The 19,747-nt window shown below is 48.3% G+C and overlaps 1 protein-coding gene across 7 annotated transcripts in view; it reads left to right on the top strand.

Moving 5' to 3' along the window:
- VTI1A (vesicle transport through interaction with t-SNAREs 1A) overlaps positions 1–19,747 on the top strand; it is a 453,761-nt gene that overhangs the window by 66,477 nt on the left and 367,537 nt on the right. The window lies entirely within an intron of this gene.

Genomic DNA, 19,747 nt, shown 5'->3' with positions numbered 1-19,747 from the left:
AAACCTAAGCCTGTCCCTACACTCCCCTAACTCCCTATGTGGGTCCTTCCCCCCACCGCCATCAGGGACCTCATCCCTCACTGACACCTAGCACTGCCCTGGCTAGTGCACTGGCCAGCAAGAAGCGCTAGCCTCACCACTGCAGATCATAACACACAGGGGACAGTGAAAACCACAAAAGGGACGAGGAGAAAACACCACACTTAGCTTGCAGACAACGCTGCCAAGCTCCACACCACAGATAGCACAGCAACTGGATTCCAAGACACCCGAAGTTGCCGACACCAGAGAGCTGCTCCTGCAGAGCTGGTCTCCAGAGAAACTCTTATCACCTACAGTCAGCTGATGCATCAGGTGACCATTTAAAGGATGATGGGAGAGGTCAGCATCACATCAGCTGACCCAACAGCACTGCATTTACACCAGATTGCCAGCGGGGGGGAAAGCTGACATTTACCCCCAATGGTCCTGAAAGGAAAAAGCAGAGTTCCAAAACCTTCACGTGTGCTGGAGATTTACCCTGTGCTGCACAGTTCTCCCTCATCAAAACCTTCCCCTGTGCTGCACAGTTCTCCCTCACCAAAACCTTCCCGTGTGCTGGAGACTTCCTGTGCTGCACAGTTCTCCCTCACCAAATCCGTTCCATGTTCTGGAGATTTCCCCTGTGCTGCACAGTTCTCCCTCACCAAAACCTTCCCGTGTGCTGGAGATTTCCCCTGTGCTGCACAGTTCTCCCTCACCAAAACCTTCCGTTGTGCTGGAGATTTCCCCTGTGCTGCACAGTTCTCCCTCACCAAAACCGTTCCATGTTCTGGAGATTTCCCCTGTGCTGTACAGTTTTCCCTCACCAAAACCTTCCCGTGTGCTGGAAATTATCCCTGTGCTGCACAATTCTCCCTCACCAAAACCTTCCCGTGTGCTGGAGATTTCCCCTGTGCGGCACAGTTCTCCCTCACCAAAACCTTCCCGTGTGCTGGAGACTTCCCCTGTGCTGCACAGTTCTCCCTCACCAAAACCTTCCCGTGTGCTGGAGACTTCCCCTGTGCTGCACAGTTCTCCCTCACCAAAACCTTCCCGTGTGCTGGGGACTTCCTGTGCTGCACAGTTCTCCCTCACCAAAACCTTCCCGTGTGCTGGAGACTTCCCCTGTGCTGCACAGTTCTCCCTCACCAAAACCTTCCCGTGTGCTGGAGACTTCCTGTGCTGCACAGTTCTCCCTCACCAAAACCTTCCCGTGTGCTGGAGACTTCCTGTGCTGCACAGTTCTCCCTCACCAAAACCATTCCATGTTCTGGAGATTTCCCCTGTGCTGCACAGTTCTGCCTCACCAAAACCTTCCCGTGTGCTGGAGACTTCCTGTGCTGCACAGTTCTCCCTCACCAAAACCGTTCCATGTTCTGGAGATTTCCCCTGTGCTGCACAGTTCTCCCTCACCAAAACCTTCCCATGTGCTGGAGACTTCCTGTGCTGCACAGTTCTGCCTCCCCAAAACCTTCCTGTGTGCTGGAGACTTCCCCTGTGCTGCACAGTTCTCCCTCACCAAAACCTTCCCGTGTGTCGGAGACTTCCTGTGCTGCACATTTCTCCCTCACCAAAATCGTTCCTTGTTCTGGATATTTCCCTTGTGCTGCACAGTTCTGCCTCGCCAAAACCTTCCCGTGTGCTGGAGACTTCCTGTGCTGCACAGTTCTCCCTCACCAAAACCTTCCCGTGTGCTGGAGACTTCCTGTGCTGCACAGTTCTCCCTCACCAAAACCGTTCCATGTTCTGGAGATTTCCCCTGTGCTGCACAGTTCTCCCTCACCAAAACCTTCCTGTGTGCTGGAGATTTACCCTGTGCTGCACAGTTCTCCCTCACCAAAACCTTCCCGTGTGCTGGAGACTTCCCCTGTGCTGCACAGTTCTCCCTCACCAAAACCTTCCCGTGTGCTGGAGACTTCCCCTGTGCTGCACAGTTCTCCCTCACCAAAACCTTCCCCTGTGCTGGAGACTTCCTGTGCTGCACAGTTCTCCCTCACCAAAATCTTCCCGTGTGCTGGAGACTTCCTGTGCTGCACAGTTCTCCCTCACCAAAACCGTTCCATGTTCTGGAGATTTCCCCTGTGCTGCACAGTTCTCCCTCACCAAAACCTTCCTGTGTGCTGGAGATTTACCTTGTGCTGCACAGTTCTCCCTCACCAAAACCTTCCCGTGTGCTGGAGACTTCCCCTGTGCTGCACAGTTCTCCCTCACCAAAACCTTCCCGTGTGCTGGGGACTTCCCCTGTGCTGCACAGTTCTCCCTCACCAAAACCTTCCCGTGTGCTGGAGACTTCCCCTGTGCTGCACAGTTCTCCCTCACCAAAACCTTCCCCTGTGCTGGAGACTTCCTGTGCTGCACAGTTCTCCCTCGCCAAAAGCTTCCCGTGTGCTGGAGACTTCCTGTGCTGCACAGTTCTCCCTCACCAAAACCGTTCCATGTTCTGGAGATTTCCCCTGTGCTGTACAGTTTTCCCTCACCAAAACCTTCCTGTGTGCTGGAGACTTCCCCTGTGCTGCACAGTTCTCCCTCACCAAAACCTTCCCATGTGCTGGAGACTTCCTGTGCTGCACAGTTCTCCCTCACCAAAACCGTTCCATCTTCTGGAGAGTTCCCCTGTGCTGCACAGTTCTCCCTCACCAAAACCTTCCCGTGTGCTGGAGACTTCCCCTGTGCTGCACAGTTCTCCCTCACCAAAACCTTCCCGTGTGCTGGGGACTTCCTGTGCTGCACAGTTCTCCCTCACCAAAACCTTCCCGTGTGCTGGAGACTTCCCCTGTGCTGCACAGTTCTCCCTCACCAAAACCTTCCCGTGTGCTGGAGACTTCCTGTGCTGCACAGTTCTCCCTCACCAAAACCTTCCCGTGTGCTGAAGACTTCCTGTGCTGCACAGTTCTCCCTCACCAAAACCGTTCCATGTTCTGGAGATTTCCCCTGTGCTGCACAGTTCTCCCTCACCAAAACCTTCCCATGTGCTGGAGACTTCCTGTGCTGCACAGTTCTGCCTCCCCAAAACCTTCCTGTGTGCTGGAGACTTCCCCTGTGCTGCACAGTTCTCCCTCACCAAAACCTTCCCGTGTGTCGGAGAGTTCCTGTGCTGCACATTTCTCCCTCACCAAAATCGTTCCTTGTTCTGGATATTTCCCTTGTGCTGCACAGTTCTGCCTCGCCAAAACCTTCCCGTGTGCTGGAGACTGCCTGTGCTGCACAGTTCTCCCTCACCAAAACCTTCCCGTGTGCTGGAGACTTCCTGTGCTGCACAGTTCTCCCTCACCAAAACCGTTCCATGTTCTGGAGATTTCCCCTGTGCTGCACAGTTCTCCCTCACCAAAACCTTCCTGTGTGCTGGAGATTTACCCTGTGCTGCACAGTTCTCCCTCACCAAAACCTTCCCGTGTGCTGGAGACTTCCCCTGTGCTGCACAGTTCTCCCTCACCAAAACCTTCCCGTGTGCTGGAGACTTCCCCTGTGCTGCACAGTTCTCCCTCACCAAAACCTTCCCGTGTGCTGGAGACTTCCCCTGTGCTGCACAATTCTCCCTCACCAAAACCTTCCCCTGTGCTGGAGACTTCCTGTGCTGCACAGTTCTCCCTCGCCAAAAGCTTCCCGTGTGCTGGAGACTTCCTGTGCTGCACAGTTCTCCCTCACCAAAACCGTTCCATGTTCTGGAGATTTCCCCTGTGCTGTACAGTTTTCCCTCACCAAAACCTTCCTGTGTGCTGGAGACTTCCCCTGTGCTGCACAGTTCTCCCTCACCAAAACCTTCCCATGTGCTGGAGACTTCCTGTGCTGCACAGTTCTCCCTCACCAAAACCGTTCCATCTTCTGGAGAGTTCCCCTGTGCTGCACAGTTCTGCCTCACCAAAACCTTCCTGTGTGCTGGAGATTATCCCTGTGCTGCACAGTTCTCCCTCACCAAAACCTTCCCGTGTGCTGGAGATTTCCCCTGTGCTGCACAGTTCTCCCTCACCAAAACCTTCCCGTGTGCTGGAGACTTCCCCTGTGCTGCACAGTTCTCCCTCACCAAAACCGTTCCATGACTGGAGACTTCCCCTGTGCTGCACAGTTCTGCCTCACCAAAACCTTCCCATGTGCTGAAGACTTCCCCTGTGCTGCACAGTTCTGCCTCACCAAAACCTTCCCGTGTGCTGGAGACTTCCTGTGCTGCACAGTTCTGCCTCACCAAAACCTTCCCATGTGCTGAAGACTTCCTGTGCTGCACAGTTCTGCCTCACCAAAACCTTCCCGTGTGCTGGAGACTTCCCCTGTGCTGCACAGCTCTGCCTCACCAAAACCTTCCCGTGTGCTGGAGACTTCCTGTGCTGCACAGTTCTCCCTCACCAAAACCGTTCCATGTTCTGGAGATTTCCCCTGTGCTGCACAGTTCTCCCTCACCAAAACCTTCCTGTGTGCTGGAGATTTACCCTGTGCTGCACAGTTCTCCCTCACCAAAACCTTCCCGTGTGCTGGAGACTTCCCCTGTGCTGCACAGTTCTCCCTCACCAAAACCTTCCCGTGTGCTGGAGACTTCCCCTGTGCTGCACAGTTCTCCCTCACCAAAACCTTCCCGTGTGCTGGAGACTTCCCCTGTGCTGCACAGTTCTCCCTCACCAAAACCTTCCCCTGTGCTGGAGACTTCCTGTGCTGCACAGTTCTCCCTTGCCAAAAGCTTCCCGTGTGCTGGAGACTTCCTGTGCTGCACAGTTCTCCCTCACCAAAACCGTTCCATGTTCTGGAGATTTCCCCTGTGCTGTACAGTTTTCCCTCACCAAAACCTTCCTGTGTGCTGGAGACTTCCCCTGTGCTGCACAGTTCTCCCTCACCAAAACCTTCCCATGTGCTGGAGACTTCCTGTGCTGCACAGTTCTCCCTCACCAAAACCGTTCCATCTTCTGGAGAGTTCCCCTGTGCTGCACAGTTCTCCCTCACCAAAACCTTCCTGTGTGCTGGAGATTATCCCTGTGCTGCACAGTTCTCCCTCACCAAAACCTTCCCGTGTGCTGGAGATTTCCCCTGTGCTGCACAGTTCTCCCTCACCAAAACCTTCCCGTGTGCTGGAGACTTCCCCTGTGCTGCACAGTTCTCCCTCACCAAAACCGTTCCATGACTGGAGACTTCCCCTGTGCTGCACAGTTCTCCCTCACCAAAACCTTCCCGTGTGCTGGAGACTTCCTGTGCTGCACAGTTCTCCCTCACCAAAACCTTCCCGTGTGCTGGAGACTTCCTGTGCTGCACAGTTCTGCCTCACCAAAACCTTCCCATGTGCTGAAGACTTCCTGTGCTGCACAGTTCTGCCTCACCAAAACCTTCCCATGTGCTGAAGACTTCCTGTGCTGCACAGTTCTGCCTCACCAAAACCTTCCCGTGTGCTGGAGACTTCCCCTGTGCTGCACAGCTCTGCCTCACCAAAACCTTCCCGTGTGCTGGAGACTTCCCCTGTGCTGCACAGTTCTGCCTCACCAAAACCTTCCCGTGTGCTGGAGACTTCCTGTGCTGCACAGTTCTCCCTCACCAAAACCTTCCCGTGTGCTGGAGATTTCCCCTGTGCTGCACAGTTCTCCCTCACCTAAAACATTTCCTGCCCCAGAGATTTCTGCTGTTCTTGACCAGTTTCCTTCACTGCAGACTTCCCCTGTGCCAGGTGCTTACCCTGGGATAGGCACCCTGTGTTGGAGAGTTCTTCTGCACTCACTCTTTCCATGTTCTGCACATTTCTTGACCAGAGATTTCACCTGCACCAAGCACTCCCCCTTGTCAGATACATCGCCTCATCCCCATGAGATCCTCTGTGGTTGCTTTTTTCCTCTGCACAGGACACTCACGCTGTGTCGGACTCTTCCCCTGTTGTATAGATTTTAGTCTGTGTTCACACCTGCCATTAGGAATTGTACTTTCGGAATAAAGGGAGTTTGTATCCAAAACGGATCTGTAGCATAACTAATGTAAAAGAAGCAGAGGGGCCCGGTGACTAGTATTGGGGTCATCTTTCCCCTTTCCTGTTCCTCACAGTTCCTCTGCAGGATAAGTGTCGGTTCTTAGAATGAAGCCCAGTTGGACCCTATAAAAGACCACGGGACCCCTCTGCTTCCACCCACATCAGTTTTGTCACACATCCATTTTGGACAGGATTATTGTTTGTGAGGTTTGTGATATGTGCCCACCCTTACGTCTGTCCACACATTATTATCGCAGCTCGGGGGGCTTCGCATTCGCACACTATGTTTCTTTCCTTCTCTGATAATGGCCCCCATTGTGGAGCTCCGCACTCTCGTACTGTCAGCGACCACTGACCACTTCACCATGATGAGGGCTGTCATCTTCCCTGCGCACACCACCCCCTCTATATACCACCTACTCTGCTGTGAATAACAATGAAAACAAAGTCTTAACAATGTAGCTGAAAACTTTTCTCCCCCCTCGTCCTCCATCCTTTACATCTGACACAATCCTAGCAGGGGGAAGAAAGTTGGCTGGAGAAGCTCTTAAAGCCATATAGAGAAAATGCCTGGAATTACAAGCCTCCTCCCGGCTTCAGAAACACACACAAAGCTCCAGTCGACAGCAAAAACTGACAACTAGGACTAAAAATGTTGACAATTTTTTGATTTGCAGCCCCGGCTTATGTATGGGAGACATTAACTATTTATAAAATGCATTATGAATCGAGTTCCTTCAAGCCGCAACTGCTTCTGTGACATTTTCTTTCCAGCAGAAATCATCATCTTGCATTTTGGTCTAAGTACAAATTTATATACAGCTGATAGTTATGAAGCGAGAACCTCGGGATCCTACTCACAATCGCAGCCCCCCATCCTCCTGCCGCCCCCTCCTCCGCTATTTCTCTTAATTATCCGTGTTAGACGGCTTGTTTGGGCTGTCAGCGAGTTTGATTAGCAAAATTGAGCAGGTTGGAGGCTCCTCGGATCCACAAGAAAGGTCTTCCTTTCGTTTTGAGAGATAATGGGGATTGTTTCTTGTGGATCGGGAGGCTTCAGTTGTTTTTTTTTCCAGTCCTTTCTGGAGTGATCGTACGTTAGTTCTGACCTTGCGCTCTCCTAAGATATAGTCTGGGGCCGCTCGCAGGTTCTGGCGTGGATGAGGTTCTTGTTTTCTAGGTGCAGCGACTATGGCAGCAGCTCCGAGACCTGGTGCAGGATGATATCTTTTGTAGCCTGGCACAACGGATGTGTGCAATTCACACCTGTGTACTGGATACAAAGATGGCTACTAAGATGGTTAGCGGTGATGATGCCATCATCAGCATCCCTATTACTGTCATCTACATGTGGGTGAGCAGGTGGTGGTGGTCCTGAGGGAAGAGGAGGAAGCAGAGGAGGATACCTTTAGGGTTAACGATATCTATAAGTGCAGGTCTGTCACCTCACAGACATTTGCCATGGGCGGAACAAATGGAGAAGGACCATGAAAAGGACGAGAAGGAAGAGGTGATGGACGCGCAACAGTTAGGAGATGAAGACAATAATGATTCCCTCTCTGTTGTTTGTAGTTGTCAGGGAGGACATGGAGGAAGAAAGCTTGAGTGTTTTACCACCACCAACACACTGTGGAGTTGGACCTCATGAAGGCCACTGACCCATGAGCGCCTTCTTGCAACATGATTGTTTCCCGTATAGTTATGATTCCAAATCGTGCTCACTACTGGTTCGCTAGTGTGTTCTATCCACAATACAAAAGTAAATTTTGCCTGTTGCTTCCTCCCTGGACAGGGACGCTCCCATGCTGCAGTATCAAAACGTGCTGGAAGACAATCTTGACAGTGGTGTTCCCCAACACAGCAGTGAGGTACACAGTTTGCATCGCAGTGATATCCTTCCAACCACAGAAACGTTCAGTTGTCAATGCAAAAACATTAGCAGTCTTGCAGCGCAGTAGTCCTGTGCCCACCATGGACATCATCTGCAAAGAGTTTGTATGTTCTCCCCGTGTTAACGAGGGTTTACTCCCAGTAATTATTTTTCTACCAACACTACAAAGACATACAGGTAGTAAATTTAGATTGTGAGTCTCAATGATGACAGTGCTAATAATGTCTCTAAAGCGAATGTTGAATTATGGGCGCTATATAAGTGATAAACCCACCCCTCCAAAAAAAAAAATTTGAAAGTGATGCTCTGCCACCCTCAGGTGGCACACATATCAGTTTCGTATATTACTATAGTTGACTCAAAGACAGTGGAGGACGTCCAGTATCGGAGGCCTACTGCTACAGGCAACACACATGAAGGAGACCCAACGCGGAATGTACACATTTATAACAATTTATTTGCACACACCAACAAAGTGACATCAAGTTTAACTTCACATTTCCACAAATTAGTGTTAACATATCCAGCAGCAGCAGGCACATAAGCCCCACTAAAGATTTCAGAGACTGCAATTATGCAAGAACCATGCAGCACACTAAAAACGTCAACATCCAGAAACAGAAGTTGTCTTTGGATAGAACGTGACGTTAGTGGTTCATTAGTTCTTTGAGAAACATTAACACCTACCCCACATACACCTCGAACACCAAGCCTAATCCCCCTTCCACCACGACCTCGCCTTTTCTCAGTCATGTTGCTTGGATAGTATGCTAGGAGCACAGTATTAGCAACTGAAAATAGATTTTTTACTCTGCACACAGCTGAATTTCAGCGGCACAAAATTAGAAGGTGAAATATTGCGTGATGAATCACGTTACTCACAGCAGAAAGAATTGTTTTAGTGTCGATGAGGCCTGTATGACAAAGAAGATCTCCAAAAAATTTCAAAGTGAGATGTCCCCTACTGTATGACATTAGTGACAGATTTTATTTTATTTTTTCATGTGGATGAAGCCTGTATAACATTGACTAGATGCTGCAAACAATTTCAAAGCAACATGTCCCGTACTGTATGACGTTAGTAACAGAAGAATTTTTTTTTATTTTTTTTTTGGGGGGGGGGGGCTGTTGATAAGGCCTGTATAACATTGACTGGATGCTCCAAACAATTTCAAAGAGAGATGTCCCCTACTGTATGACTTTAGTAACAGAAGAATTTTTTTTTTTTTTTTTTTTTTTTTTGGGGGGGGGGGGGGACTGTTGATGAGGCCTGCACAACATTAGATGCTACAAACAATTTCTGAGTGAGATGTACCCTACTGTATTACGTTAGTGACAGAACAAAGAATTGATTGTGAGGATGACAAAGATATGCTCCAAACAATTTTTAAATTGGATTTCCCCTACTGTTTTACATTACATTACATTAGTAACAGAAGAATTTTGGGGGGGGCCTGTTGATGAGGCATGTATAACATTGACTAGATGCTTAAAACTATTTCAAACTGAGATCTCCCCTTCTGTATTCAGTTAGTAACATAAAATAATTTTTTTTAGTGTGGATGAGTAGTGATGAGCGAGTATACTGGTTACTCGAGATTTCCCAAGCGTGCTCAGGTGATCTCTGAGTATTCGGATGTGCTCGGAGATTTAGTTTCTGTCACCGTAGCTGCATGATTTGCAGCTGCTAGCCAGCCTGAGTACATGTGGGGGTTGCCTGTTTGTTAGGAAATCACCATCGCCACAGTGAGGCATGGTGGGGGCAGCATTGTGCTTTTGGGCTGTTTTTTGGCAGCTGGGACTTTAGACAAGGTGGAGGGGATTATGGACTGAACAATCAGTCAATCTTATATCAGAACCTTCCAGCCTCTGCTAAAAAGCTGAATATGAGGAGGAATTTCGCCTTTCAGTGAAAACTACCCTAGTCGAACTGCAGACCGGCCAAAGATCGGCCTCTCCAGAAGAAGATGGAAGTTCTGGATCGAGCCCAGGCCTGAACAAGGGGCATTCTGTAGACCTGAAGAGGGCGCTGTACACAGGAGATGTCCCCGCAATCTGTGGTGACCTGAAGAGGGCGCTGTACACAGGAGATGTCCCCGCAATCTGTGGTGACCTGAAGAGGACGCTGTAGACAGGAGATGCCCCCCGCAATCTGTGGTGACCTGAAGAGGGCGCTGTACACAGGAGATGTCCCCGCAATCTGTGGTGACCTGAAGAGGGGGCTGTACACAGGAGATGCCCCCCGCAATCTGTGGTGACCTGAAGAGGGCGCTGTACACAGGAGATGCCCCCGCAATCTGTGGTGACCTGAAGAGGGGGCTGTACACAGGAGATGTCCCTGTAATCTGACAGATGTGGAGCCGGCAAAGATCGCCGATTCGAGATGTGCCGCGCTGATCCCAACCCAAATACACTGAACACTGGCAGAAATTCACAGGGAACTGCACCAAGGGCGTGCAGATTTATGCAGCCTCATTATTTCACATCACTATTTTCTTTTTCCATCCAGTTTATTTCTCAATGGATATGTGCAGATTGTCTGCTACATAAAGGAGGAAAAAGGTCTGAAATTATTCTTCTTGGTTGGATTTTTTTTTTTATTATGGCAACAACCTGTGGTTTTCCCAGGGGCGTGTAGACTTAATAGTCAAGCAAATAAGGCAGCACACTGCATCGCTGAAACATGCAAACATGAAACACGAAAATTGAACTGCATTACTGCACTAGAAATATGAAAAATGAGAGCGTTTAGCGCATAAAAATGGCCAATTTTATGTGTACCTGGTAGCCACTTTACGGCATCTCTCTTATACCAGGTCCTACGCTTTCCTTTCCTCGCTGAGAATAAACGTTATGCGCTAAACGCTCTCATTTTTCATATTTCCAGTGCAGTAATGCAGTTCAGTTTTCGTGTTTCATGTTTGCATGTTTCAGCGCTGCAGGGTGCTGCCTTATTTGCTTGACTATATAAGAGTTGGTGACTCTAGGTTCAGCACCTGTTCACACTTAGTCTATGTTTGGATGTGACGGTCAGTTTTTTCAAACGTGTAGACTTAATAGCCACTGTGCACACTTCCACTCGTCATCCTACACCTGCACATGCAGTACGTTGTTATGGAAAGTCAATATCTCGGAATAAATCATTAATCGTGTTTTCTTTTCCCCATTGAGGAGTCCATTCCTCCCCTTCTTCCCCTGTGTGTTTGCCTATTTTTCCAGCTATTTTTCCTCTGTCCCCATAAAGGGGGGTCAGCAGATTCCTCCTGGCGGCGTCCGGGGTCTGATCCTGACCACGTAACACCCCTCTAATTTCTGCGCCCTCAGACGAGACCCTCCGGGCCGTGCAGTCGCATTCGTTTTCCGCAGCAGAGCTATTATCTTTCTTGTGGAGGACTCTCCGGCTGATTACCTTTTATTGACCCCGGAATGCCGCTATAATTTCTCTGATCCCTTTGATGTTGGAGAAACAAAAAAAAAAATGAAATGAAGTCGTATAATTGAGTAGTCTCTGCCAATTTGTTAGCTTTTTGGAGAAAAGGCAGAAAACAAAAACAATCTCCATATGATGTTCTCGCATGCTGCCGAGTGTTTTAGTCTCCCATAGTGATGAAATGAATAATTAAAGACGCCTCTGATTCTCGCGCCTGTTTAAAGGGTTTTATAGCCTTTAATATACGCTGTTAGTGGGAAATGGGCTGCAGGAGACGTCGCTTTAAAAACGCGCCATTGTCCCTTTAAATTAGCCGAATGCAACACGTATGTACAAGGGGTGTAAGGGAACTGCGACTGCACACACGGGGAATCCGGGGAGAAATCCCGTGTCATCAGCAGAACGACGCTCAGCTCTCCAGTTAGAGCTGCATATTGTAGTCTGGTCCCATTAATGCAACGAGTAACGATAATTATATGTAATCTGGGGTGTCACAGAGCACGATATCAGCACCACGAAGACCACTCGCCGAGCCTCCTGCAGTCCTATGTAACACCACAGATAACACAGTGATAACTCTCTGAGTACAGATAATGTAGTAGATGTCACTTGCAGTCCTATGTAACACCACAGATAACCGTGATAACTCACTGAGTACAGATAATGCAGTTGATGTCACCTGCAGTCCCATGTAACACCACAGATAACACAGTGATAACTCTCTGAGTACAGGTAATGTAGTAGATGTCACCTGCAGTCCTATGTAACACTACAGATAACCGTGATAACTCACTGAGAATAGATAATGCAGTAGATGTCACCTGCAGTCTAAGGGTACCGTCACACAGTGCCATTTTCATCGCTACGACGGCACGATTCGTGACGTTGCAGCGTCATATAAGTATCGCTCCAGCGTCGTATACTGCTGTCACACGTTGCAATACACGGCGCTGGAGCGATAATTTCATGACGTATTTGCGATGTAGAAGCCGTTGGTTACTGTGCGCACATCGTATACAACCTGTGTCACACAATGCAATCATGCCGCCACAGCGGGACACTAGACGACGAAAGAAAGTTTCAAACGATCTGCTACGACGTACGATTCTCAGCGGGGATCCGGATCGCAGTAGCGTGTCAGACACAACGATATCGTAACGATATCGCTAGAACGTCACGAATCGTGCCGTCGTAGCGATGAAAATGGCACTGTGTGACGGTACCCTTAGGTAACACCACAGATAACATAGTGATCACTCCCTGAGTACAGATAATGTAGTAGATGTCACCTGCAGTCCTATGTAACACCACAGATAACATAGTGATCACTCCCTGAGTACAGATAATGTAGTAGATGTCACCTGCAGTCCTATGTAACACCACAGATAACATAGTGATCACTCCCTGAGTACAGATAATGTAGTAGATGTCACCTGCAGTCCTATGTAACACCACAGATAACCGTGATAACTCACTGAGTACAGATAATGTAGTAGATGTCACCTGAAGTCCCATGTAACACCACAGATAACACAGTGATAACACCCTGAGTACAGATAATGTAGTAGATGTCACCTGCAGTCCCATGTAACACCACAGATAACACAGTGATAACTCTGAGTACAGATAATGTAGTAGATGTCACCTGCAGTCCTATGTAACACCACAGATAACACAGTGATAACTCTCTGAGTACAGATATTGCAGTAGATGTCACCTGCAGTCCTATGTAACACCACAGATAACAGTGATACCTCTCTGAGTACAGATAATGTAGTAGATGTCACCTGCAGTCCTATGTAACACCACAGATAACACAGTGATAACTCTCTGAGTACAGATAATGGAGTAGATGTCACCTGCAGTCCTATGTAACACCACAGATAACACAGTGATAACTCTGAGTACAGATAATGTAGTAGATGTCACCTGCAGTCCTATGTAACACAGCAGATACCACAGTGATAACTCTCTGAGTACAGATAATGTAGTAGATGTCACCTGCAGTCCTATGTAACACCACAGATAACACAGTGATAACTCTCTGAGTACAGATAATGTAGTAGATGTCACCTGCAGTCCTATGTAACACCACAGATAACACAGTGATAACTCTCTGAGTACAGATAATGTAGTAGATGTCACCTGCAGTCCTATGTAACACAGCAGATACCACAGTGATAACTCTCTGAGTACAGGTAATGTAGTAGATGTCACCTGCAGTCCTATGTAACACCACAAATAACACAGTGATAACTCTATGAGTACAGATAATGTAGTAGATGTCACCTGCAGTCCTATGTAACACCACAGATAACACAGTGATAACTCTCTGAGTACAGATAATGTAGTAGATGTCACCTGCAGTCCTATGTAACACCACAGATAACACAGTGATAACTCTCTGAGTACAGATAATGTAGTAGATGTCACCTGCAGTCCTATGTAACACCACATATAACACAGTGATAACTCTCTGAGTACAGATAATGTAGTGATGTCACCTGCAGTCCTATGTAACACCACAGATAACACAGTGATAACTCTCTGAGTACAGATAATGTAGTAGATGTCACCTGCAGTCCTATGTAACACAGCAGATACCACAGTGATAACTCTCTGAGTACAGATAATGTAGTGATGTCACCTGCAGTCCTATGTAACACCACAGATAACAGTGATAACTCTCTGAGTACAGATAATGTAGTAGGTGTCACGTGCAGTCCTATGTAACACCATAGATGACAGGAGAGTAACAATGAAGAGGAACGAAGTATCCCTAGAAATCTCGTTTTCTCCTGTGCACACAACGTCTTTTTCTGGCATACGCTGAGAACGCTGGAGAGAGTAATCATCGGTGTTCTATGTAAAGTCGATGCGCTGTTCACACGTTCAGGCTTTGGAGCCTATTTTAACTGCTACAGGTATAGAAAGCCTCCAAGTGGCTAAAATCAGTGACCGGTCCGTTCTTCATGCGTCTTCCACTCTGAAGATGTTCCGTACTTTACAAGTCATCGGGAAGGCTCACATTTCCGTTCTGTTTTTGAGTATTTTTTCAGCGTTTTCACTTCAGAAACTTCTTGCAGTTTCTTTTGTTGAACCGAGAAAAAAAATGGAAAATACGTCTGATAAAACCACGGACGATTAAAAACTCGGCGATTTTTCCGGAGTTTGAAAACGTCGTGTGCACATCACCTTGGTTTGTGTGTACGTCCTGGACATGTGATGCCGCATGTTCACGACTTATTGTAGGAGAGATCCCCAGTAATGGCAGATTTACTGACCGAGCATTTATGTGATCATCCTACGACTGCATCCAGTTCATCTCCTGGAAGTAAAGGTTTCCTTTGCTGACAACAAGCAGAGATCTTGAAATTAACACAAAGGCCCCAACCATCGAGACGAGCATTTTTATTGCCAGACTTGACAAATCCTGCGCCAGAGCCAAAATGTTCTCCTGTCACTGACGGCATAAATGTAGGCGTTTGCCGACCGTGCTCGGACATAGTCCCTTTCTAATTTACACCCAGTATTCTGAAACTTGCCATCGTCGGCCACAGGTGGCTTAATAACTGCACCTAATTTGCATATCTAAAAGTTTTTGTAAATATAAATAAATTTGCAACATTTCAAACTCTTTTTTTTTTTGCCAGAATTCTGTGTAAAGTAGTTTGCTGAACTAGGGCGAGGGGTGTTAGAAAGTGTCCGAGCTCATGGTTGACACTATTCTATGCTCCAGTTTGGGGGATGCCACCTATGTCGCCTCCTCAGTGTCTTACAGTGATGTCACCTATGTCACGTCCTCGGTGTCTTACAGTGATGTCACCTATGTCACGTCCTCAGTGTCTTACAGTGATGTCACCTATGTCACATCCTCAGTGTCTTACAGTGATGTCACCTATGTCGCCTCCTCAGTGTCTTACAGTGATGTCACATATGTCACGTCCTCGGTGTCTTACAGTGATGTCACCTATGTCACGTCCTCAGTGTCTTACAGTGATGTCACCTATGTCACATCCTCAGTGTCTTACAGTGATGTCACCTATGTCGCGTCCTCAGTGTCTTACAGTGATGTCACCTATGTCGCGTCCTCAGTGTCTTACAGTGATGTCACCTATGTCGTGTCCTCAGTGTCTTACAGTGATGTCACCTATGTCACGTCCTCAGTGTCTTACAGTGATGCCTCCTATGTCGCGTCCTCAGTGTCTTACAGTGATGTCACCTATGTCGCCTCCTCAGTGTCTTACAGTGATGTCACCTATGTCACGTCCTCAGTGTCTTACAGTGATGTCACCTATGTCACGTCCTCAGTGTCTTACAGTGATGCCTCCTATGTCGTATCCTCAGTGTCTTACAGTGATGTCATCTATGTCGCGTCCTCAGTGTCTTACAGTGATGTCACCTATGTCGCCTCCTCAGTGTCTTACAGTGATGTCACATATGTCGCATCCTCAGTGTCTTACAGTGATGTCACCTATGTCACGTCCTCGGTGTCTTACAGTGATGTCACCTATGTCACGTCCTCAGTGTCTTACAGTGATGTCACCTATGTCACATCCTCAGTGTCTTACAGTGATGTCACCTATGTCGCGTCCTCAGTGTCTTACAGTGATGTCACCTATGTCGTGTCCTCAGTGTCTTACAGTGATGTCACCTATGTCACGTCCTCAGTGTCTTACAGTGATGTCACCTATGTCACGTCCTCAGTGTCTTACAGTGATGCCTCCTATGTCGTATCCTCAGTGTCTTACAGTGATGTCATCTATGTCGCGTCCTCAGTGTCTTACAGTGATGTCACCTATGTCACATCCTCAGTGTCTTACAGTGATGTCACCTATGTCGCGTCCTCAGTGTCTTACAGTGATGTCACCTATGTCGTGTCCTCAGTGTCTTACAGTGATGTCACCTATGTCACGTCCTCAGTGTCTTACAGTGATGCCTCCTATGTCGTATCCTCAGTGTCTTACAGTGATGTCATCTATGTCGCGTCCTCAGTGTCTTACAGTGATGTCATCTATGTCACGTCCTCAGTGTCTTACAGTGATGTCATCTATGTCGCGTCCTCAGTGTCTTACAGTGATGTCATCTATGTCGCGTCCTCAGAGTCTTACAGTGATGTCACCTATGTTGTGTCCTCAGTGTCTTACAGTGATGTCACCTATGTCGCCTCCTCAGTGTCTTACAGTGATGTCACCTATGTCGCGTCCTCAGTGTCTTACAGTGATGTCACCTATGTCGCCTCCTCAGTGTCTTACAGTGATGTCATCTATGTCACATCCTCAGTGTCTTACAGTGATGTCACCTATGTCGTGTCCTCAGTGTCTTACAGTGATGTCACCTATGTCGCGTCCTCAGTGTCTTACAGTGATGTCACCTATGTCGCCTCCTCAGTGTCTTACAGTGATGTCACCTATGTCGCGTCCTCAGTGTCTTACAGTGATGTCACCTATGTCACATCCTCGGTGTCTTACAGTGATGTCACCTATGTCGCGTCCTCCGTGTCTTACAGTGATGTCACCTATGTCGCGTCCTCAGTGTCTTACAGTGATGTCACCTATGTCGCCTCCTCAGTGTCTTACAGTGATGTCACCTATGTCGCGTCCTCCGTGTCTTACAGTGATGTCACCTATGTCGCCTCCTCAGTGTCTTACAGTGATGTCACCTATGTCGTGTCCTCAGTGTCTTACAGTGATGTCACCAATGTCACATCCTCGGTGTCTTACAGTGATGTCACCTATGTCTCGTCCTCGGTGTCTTACAGTGATGTCACCTATGTCGTGTCCTCAGTGTCTTACAGTGATGTCACCTATGTCGCCTCCTCAGTGTCTTACAGTGATGTCACCTATGTCGTGTCCTCAGTGTCTTACAGTGATGTCACCAATGTCACATCCTCAGTGTCTTACAGTGATGTCACCTATGTCACATCCTCGGTGTCTTACAGTGATGTCACCTATGTCTCGTCCTCGGTGTCTTACAGTGATGTCACCTATGTCGTGTCCTCAGTGTCTTAGTGATGTCACCTATGTCACATCCTCGGTGTCTTACAGTGATGTCACCTATGTCACATCCTCGGTGTCTTACAGTGATGTCACCAATGTCGTATCCTCAGTGTCTTACAGTGATGTCACCTATGTCGTATCCTCCGTGTATTACGGTGATGTCACCTATGTCGTATCCTCAGTGTCTTACAGTGATGTCACCCATGTCGCCTCCTCAGTGTCTTACAGTGATGTCACCTATGTCGTATCCTCAGTGTCTTAGTGATGTCACCTATGTCGTGTCCTCAGTGTCTTACAGTGATGTCACCTATGTCGTATCCTCAGTGTCTTAGTGATGTCACCTATGTCGTGTCTTCAGTGTCTTACAGTGATGTCACCTATGTCGCCTCCTCAGTGTCTTACAGTGATGTCACCTATGTCACGTCCTCCGTGTCTTAGTGATGTCACCTATGTCGCCTCCTCAGTGTCTTACAGTGATGTCACCTATGTCGCGTCCTCAGTGTCTTACAGTGATGTCACCTATGTCACATCCTCGGTGTCTTACAGTGATGTCACCTATGTCTCGTCCTCGGTGTCTTACAGTGATGTCACCTATGTCGTGTCCTCAGTGTCTTACAGTGATGTTACCTATGTCACATCCTCGGTGTCTTACAGTGATGTCACCAATGTCGTATCCTCAGTGTCTTACAGTGATGTCACCTATGTCGTATCCTCCGTGTATTACGGTGATGTCACCTATGTCGTGTCTTACAGTGATGTCACCAATGTCGCCTCCTCAGTGTCTTACAGTGATGTCACCTATGTCGTATCCTCAGTGTCTTAGTGATGTCACCTATGTCGTGTCCTCAGTGTCTTACAGTGATGTCACCTATGTCGTATCCTCAGTGTCTTAGTGATGTCACCTATGTCGTGTCTTCAGTGTCTTACAGTGATGTCACCAATGTCGCGTCCTCAGTGTCTTAGTGATGTCACCTATGTCGTGTCCTCAGTGTATTACAGTGATGTCACCCATGTCGCGTCTTCAGTGTCTTACGGTGATGTCACCTATGTCGCGTCCTCAGTCTCTTAGTGATGTCACCTATGTCGTGTCCTCAGTGTCTTACAGTGATGTCACCTATGTCGTATCCTCAGTGTCTTAGTGATGTCACCTATGTCGTGTCTTCAGTGTCTTACAGTGATGTCACCAATGTCGCGTCCTCAGTGTCTTAGTGATGTCACCTATGTCGTGTCCTCAGTGTCTTACAGTGATGTCACCCATGTCGCGTCTTCAGTGTCTTACGGTGATGTCACCTATGTCGCGTCCTCAGTCTCTTAGTGATGTCACCTATGTCGCGTCCTCAGTCTCTTAGTGATGTCACCTATGTCGTGTCCTCAGTCTCTTAGTGATGTCACCTATGTCGTGTCCTCAGTCTCTTAGTGATGTCACACAGTCACTTTACTGCGCTGCTGCATCTCCACAGTCCCGAGGGGAACATAGCCACAGGATTTCAATCGTGTAAAAGTTGTAGTGTGCGACCTGATCTCCCACGGTCCCGTTTTCTCAGAGACTGTCGGACCTCTCTCCGCAGTTCCTGTTATTTTGGGAAATTTGCATCCCCTCAGTCAGCGGAGAGCAGCGGCTCATCACGTCCCACGTGCGCGCTCTCTTTCCTGCCGCCTATTAATCTTCAGGAATAAAATAAAGAAACAAGTAATTACCGGGATATTGCCGCTCACTCCTTCTATTTAACGTGATTACAGACTTTGGAGAGATAAAAACGCCGCTCTCTAATTTCCCATTTTGTAAGATCTTGCCCAGCGACGGCTCAGCCCCCGGTATGTGATGGTACGGGGTGCAGACATCACACCGCCGCTCACGTACCTCCCCCACCTCCGCATTAATCCTGCGCAGGTACATGTCTCATGTTACCTGATAGTACAGGGGCCTTAGATCGCTGCTCATGTATTTACTGTCAGTGTCACACTGTATCAGTCCACGGGGCACTACAAGGCCCAGATTAACAAGCTACATATCATTAAACGATACCTACATTTCTATATAGGATACATTACACCATGTCCTGTGGTCCAGGCACAACCACAGCCTCATTCCCAGTCATCCCTGTCTGCGCCCCTGCTTGTTCAGTGTCTGCAGCCCCTGCTTGTTCAGTGTCTGCCCTTCTGCATTGCATGGCGGTAGATGGATCCGCTTGATTTTTGGATCTTCCTGTGTGTCTCCGGTGCACCGCTCACTGCAGCTTTGCTTCTGACTAGATTGCAGTAGACCGGTTTCTGGAAAGTTAGGAAAGTGCCGTTAGTTTTTCCAGTGATGTCTTCTCCGGTGCCAGCGTGGCCGGTTGGCCGCTTCCAGCACTGGGCCGGCTGGACAGCGCAGCGCTCCTTTGTGTGGCGTGAGGTTAATATTCTGGGGGAAGCTGTTGTGCAGGCGCCGGCGCTTTGAACAAGCGCACCAACAACAGTTGCATTGCTGGCAG

The sequence above is a fragment of the Ranitomeya variabilis genome, chromosome 4, assembly GCF_051348905.1.
Source record: "Ranitomeya variabilis isolate aRanVar5 chromosome 4, aRanVar5.hap1, whole genome shotgun sequence".
In the NCBI taxonomy this organism is placed as follows: Eukaryota; Metazoa; Chordata; class Amphibia; order Anura; family Dendrobatidae; genus Ranitomeya; species Ranitomeya variabilis.
This window is presented reverse-complemented; position numbering and strand designations above follow the sequence as displayed.